This window comes from Elephantulus edwardii, unplaced genomic scaffold (assembly GCF_000299155.1).
Source record: "Elephantulus edwardii isolate Elephantulus edwardi_28Jun2011 unplaced genomic scaffold, EleEdw1.0 scaffold00016, whole genome shotgun sequence".
In the NCBI taxonomy this organism is placed as follows: Eukaryota; Metazoa; Chordata; class Mammalia; order Macroscelidea; family Macroscelididae; genus Elephantulus; species Elephantulus edwardii.
Window position 1 is genome coordinate 18685288 of NW_006399766.1, and position 5064 is coordinate 18690351.

General features: G+C 47.4%; 1 pseudogene; it reads right to left on the minus strand.

Annotated features, from left to right (window-relative positions):
* Positions 1 to 4381: 4381 nt before the first annotated feature.
* LOC102845220 lies at positions 4382 to 4808 on the minus strand (annotated as a pseudogene).
* Positions 4809 to 5064: the final 256 nt, after the last annotated feature.

A 5064-nucleotide genomic window follows, 5' to 3' on the forward strand; every position in this document is an offset into this window, starting at 1 on the left:
GGGGGTGGGGGAGGGGGAGGGCTTGTTGCCGCGGGAGCCTGGGGTGGGGTGGGGTGGGGTGGTTGCTGCTGCGCCACCTTTTTTTTTGTCGCCACCTTTTTCTTCCCCCTTTCTCTGATGGCCTGTGGAGGAGCACAGGAGCTGGTGAGATCTACTGCTGATGGCATTAGACTCCTTTTCCAGTTGGGGAGGAACTCCTGGGGGGTCCTTTCCCCCTTGCTGTGAAAAGTCAGTGATTACCATACAGCTCAGAAAAAGGGGCTGCACGTGATGTTTATGACTGTCCTCCCTCCCAGAGCAGGATTGTAGGAGGGGCAGCCAGCTGGCAGCCACAGGACAGGTGTATGCAGCCAAGAGTGGAGGGTCTATCCAGAGGGGCGGCGCCAGAGAGCCGGGGGCAGATAGAGACTGGTGGGCTCAGAGTGCTCTCTTCCCAGATTTGTAAATACTCTATATCAGATAAGTTGAAGAGATTTAATTGCTGCTTAACTTTTGAACATGTACTTTATCTGTATAGCAAGCTTTGTGGTTGGATGTTTTTATATCACTTTAAATTGCTGCTCTTTAGCAGCCAAACAGGAGCAAAATGTAAAATTTTTGAACTTACTATGTCCTTCGTCAGTCTGTAGTTGAGTAGCCGCTGTTCCCAGTTATTTATGGATCCGCAGCTAGTTGCGCTCTGCGCCAGTGGCGTTAGAACTGGAATCACTCCGGGGCGCCCTCTCCTGGGCGTTTCTGGTCAGAGTTGGCGGTGTGTGTGTGGGTGTGTGGGTGTGTTGTGTGTGTGCACTGGGTGTAGTTGTTTCCTCTCTGTGTTACGTGTGTGTGTGTGTGTGTGTTGTGTGTGCTGGGTGTAGATGTTTCCTCTCCGTGTTACTTTTTATAATTAATACTTAAGCTGCCATGTGTGTGATTTTGTTTTCTCTCCATGCTTCAAGGAAGAGCACAGAACATTTCTCATTTCATATTTTGAATATGAAAGCGAGTGTCATTCTGTGATGCCTAATAGTGCATCAATAAAGTATACTCCAAAAAGGGACTCCTTTTTGCTATTGCTTTCTGGGCTTTTAGTGATTCAAAAGAAAGTGACAAAATTACGGGCATTTTTGTTTGTTGATTGCCTGGTTGCTTTTCGGTTTGCCCTCCTCAGGTCTGAGTAGTTTTGCCTTACATCAAACACAATTCGAAACCATGACGTTCGAGTGAGAAACGCCTATCCCACCAAATCTGTGCTTGCTCTCCACGAGGTATGCGCGCTCGTGAAAACACTCCTGGAGATTTGAAGGGAATTCTCGTGTCACACCATGTGGCGGCAACTTTAACTGTTGGCATAGCCATTCGTCAGAGTAGTGGTAGCAACTTTCCTGCTATGCAGGACTCCTGTGAAATGTGCGTTTTCTACGACATGTGCCTCTCCATGCAGGAAAGACTCTCTTGTTCATGTGTGTCCCCCGAGTTGTGAAAGGTTCTACAAGAAATTAACATCTCCCTTCCTTTAGGTCTGTCAGGTTACTGAGCTCATGCTGTGAAAACCGCTGTAAATAGCCTGGCACGTTTGGTAACTCGTCTGTTTCGGCATGCTTAAGACTTTTTTTTCTTAGGGAAACTTGATGAAGCTTGAGTCAGCTAAATCTGCCTTCGTACTTTATCCAAGGGCCACCAAGCCTGCCGCGCTCATGCCAGCACCTGGAAGATTGCCCCCTGCCCCAGGCTGTGCACACAGCTCCCTGCAAAGACCACAAGCACCATCGCTACTCATGGGCCTGCTGGCTTAGACCCCAGAGTGGAGCACTGGCTCAGCCGCCATCCTGCACAGTAGAACTGCCCTCGGACTTGTTTGGGGTTTTGGTTTTCTCCCCCACCTCCCCCCTGTTGTTTGTGAACCTTACATGTTTTGAATGACTTGAACGTTGCATCTTTTACAGTTCTGTTTTTAAGGTTCCTTGGCATTTGATCCTAGTTGTCCATGTTTGGCAATGTGCTGTTAAAGTAATAGACTTTTCAATCTTTATGTATTTTGTGTTTTCCTTTGGCGTACTTGGACAGATGTTGTAGTGGTTTCTTGTAGGAAAAAGCTGTCATTAAAAAAAAATATATATAGCCTTGCAAATAACCACTCACGGTATTTGAGTCACTGTTTGTTCTAGTGAGAAGTAGAGAACTGACTTCATTTTTCTGCCTATATGTCTATTGAGGAAGGGGGAGGTGGGTGGGAGAAAGACTGGTGTTTTCAGAATAAACCAACAAACCTTAATAGGGTGGCATATTTGGGATGCTGATGTGTAGGGACAGGTGTATTTGCTGATGGTCCCAATGAAACCATTTAAGAAATACAACTCAAAGGAGTCCAAATTCAGCTATAGCCTGCTCAGTAATGGGAAATGCCATGAATACTATCATCCCAGTCTGTGAGGTGGGAGGCAGGGCATAAATTCTGTACCCAGTTAGGTAGAGGCAGCTCCAAGTTTGGTTGAAAGCCTGATGACACAGTGGTTTTTCTCCTTTCCCTAACGTAAAGTCACAGCTCGCTTTTTGTACCAGAGAAGCTCTATAGGTTTGATTTTTCTGATGTAACTTGGTCTAGACTCGCAATGGCCCCAGCCACGCTGTCTTCACTGTGGAAGGCCACACAGTTTTGTGACCACCCCTCTCCCTTTTTCATGGCCCAGTGAAAGAGGTGCTGAGTCTGTGAACAGGCTTCCCCCCGCCTCATCTTAGTCCATAGCTTCTACTTCATACATAAAACCTTACATGAGATTTGAGCAGGCGTATTGGTTAACTGAACCCACTGGATGGCTGGAAGGAGCTTGAAGTATAGATCGTTAGATGCATTCTGAAAGTTGTTGATAGGAAATCAATGATGCAGAATGAGGCTTGGAACTGGAAATAGAACAACAGTAGTTACCGTTGGTTGAGCTCCAATTAGGTAGACAAGGAAGCTCTGGTGGACTAGTGGAAAAGGAGCAGTGCTACCAACCCCAAGGCACACAGTTCAAATCCACCAGCTGCTCCGCAGAACAAAGATGGACACTTCCCTCCTGTGTGGTTACTGCCTCTGAAAATCTATTGGAAGGACAGCTATGAGTCAGTTCTGACTTGATGGCACATCACATTAGGTAAACGGAGCAGCTGTGGTTGCCGAGTGGAGTTGTGCTGCCAGCCCAAACAGGTGGTTCAAATCCACTAGCTCTTCTGTGGGTAAAAGGTGGACAATCTTCTGTTGTGTGTGTGATTTTTCAGCCTTTGAAAACCCACTGGAGGGTCAGCTGTAAGTTGGTTCAGACTTGATGGCACATAACAACAACAACAGCAGGCACACATACTTTGGACATGGCAGGAGGGGCCAGTTCTTGAAAAAAGCATGCTGGGAAAGGTAGAGGTAGAGTCAGCAAGAGAGGAAGACCCTCAACGAGATGGCCCAACACTGACTACAGTGGCCTCAGGAGTATGAGAGAGGATGGGTAGGGAAGGGTTCAGACCTGTTGTTCAGAGAGTTGCAGAGTTATAATCGACTTGATGGCATCTAACAATAGTGTGTGTAGGCAGGAGGGAGATAGAGCAAGCTGCTTCTGTAAAGAATACAGCCATGGAGACCCGCACGGGGCAGTTCCACTCTGTCCTATAGGGGTGCTTTGAGTCAGAATGGCCTCGATGGCATTAGGCTGTAGATACAGGCAATGTGTATAGTTATTTTTTAATTTACATCTTCATTTTATCTTAATAATTTTGTGTGGATCAGTTACTCTATTCTTATTCGCAGGTCCTCAGAGGTTGTCACACTGCTCATGCGTGACAGGGCCTGGATTCTGATGCCAAAGTCCAGATTCTTAACTAAATACTACTTACTCTCTTGGCTCTGAAGGTAGGCTCCGGGTGAACCTGTCTTGAGTATAATTAGAAGGAAGCGGGTGAAGGCAATTACAGACTTCACTGCTGCTGCCCACCGCCAGCCTCCCAGTGGGACAGGTAGGGCATGGTGCCTCAGCCCTGTCCCTTCATCTGTTTCTAATGGTGGCTGGACCCCAGTTCCCTGGTTGGGAAGGTTCTCCCGTTTTCAGCAAGGCCTTCCTGTGGTTCATCAAGCCCGTTAGGAAGAGAGTCTGGCTGGGAGCCTTGCTCTACACTCTGCATTCCAGCCTTTACACCCAGGGTTCTTGCTTTGATGGTGGAGTTCTGTGTGGTCTAGTGGCTCAGCAGGTAAGGAGTCACAATGCCAACCCAAAGGCTTGTGGTTCAAATCCACTAGCTGCTCTGAGGGAGAAAGACAAGCAGACAAGCAGTCTTTTTTTTTTTTTAGTGTGTCAGTAATTTTAATGTTGCACGCAGTCAGGCAGACAGATCTGGACGCCCCGCGGCCTTTGGCTGTGCTGCCAGTGCTGCTCTACAGCAAACCCAGCTTGTACTCCACCATCGAGTGCAGCTCGCCCATGACTTCACTTTGGGAGGGATCATTAAGAATATCTTCAAATCCAATGGTCTCATCATTCCCCCTCAAAATATCAAGTGAGAGGTTTGAACTTGGAAGAAATGGGAGACGCTGAACCTGCTGCATAGCCTTGAACTCCATCTGCAGCTTCAGGGGGGCAAACAGACCCTGGATGTTCCTCAGGGTGGAAAAGTTCATTTTATCTTGGTTGAGCTGGAAATTTTTTTTCTGATAACTCGGGGGGATGACTGGGCAAAAGTTCATTTTTCACGCAAGAAAACCCTTTCCGAAGAAGATCATGGCTCTCAAAAGGGCCACTGAGTGATAGTTCAGTTACTGCGATGCTATCTTTTAGCTGAGATCCAAGTCCTCTGGAATTCATCTTGAGCCACTTTCCGTGCAGCCGCCCAGCTCCGCTGCCCTCAGCCCAGCAGTCTCCTTTTGTGTGATCTACAGCTTCTGAAAACTCACTGGCGGGTCAGCAAGGAGTCGATTTTGACTGACAACACACAGCAACAACATTTGTGGTCTTGGCTATACTTTGGAGTAACAGAAACAGTCCAAACTGTGGAATTTCACAAGAGCTGGGTTCAAATCCAAGCTGTGCTCTGTACTTACTGCCTAACATGGGCCAGTTA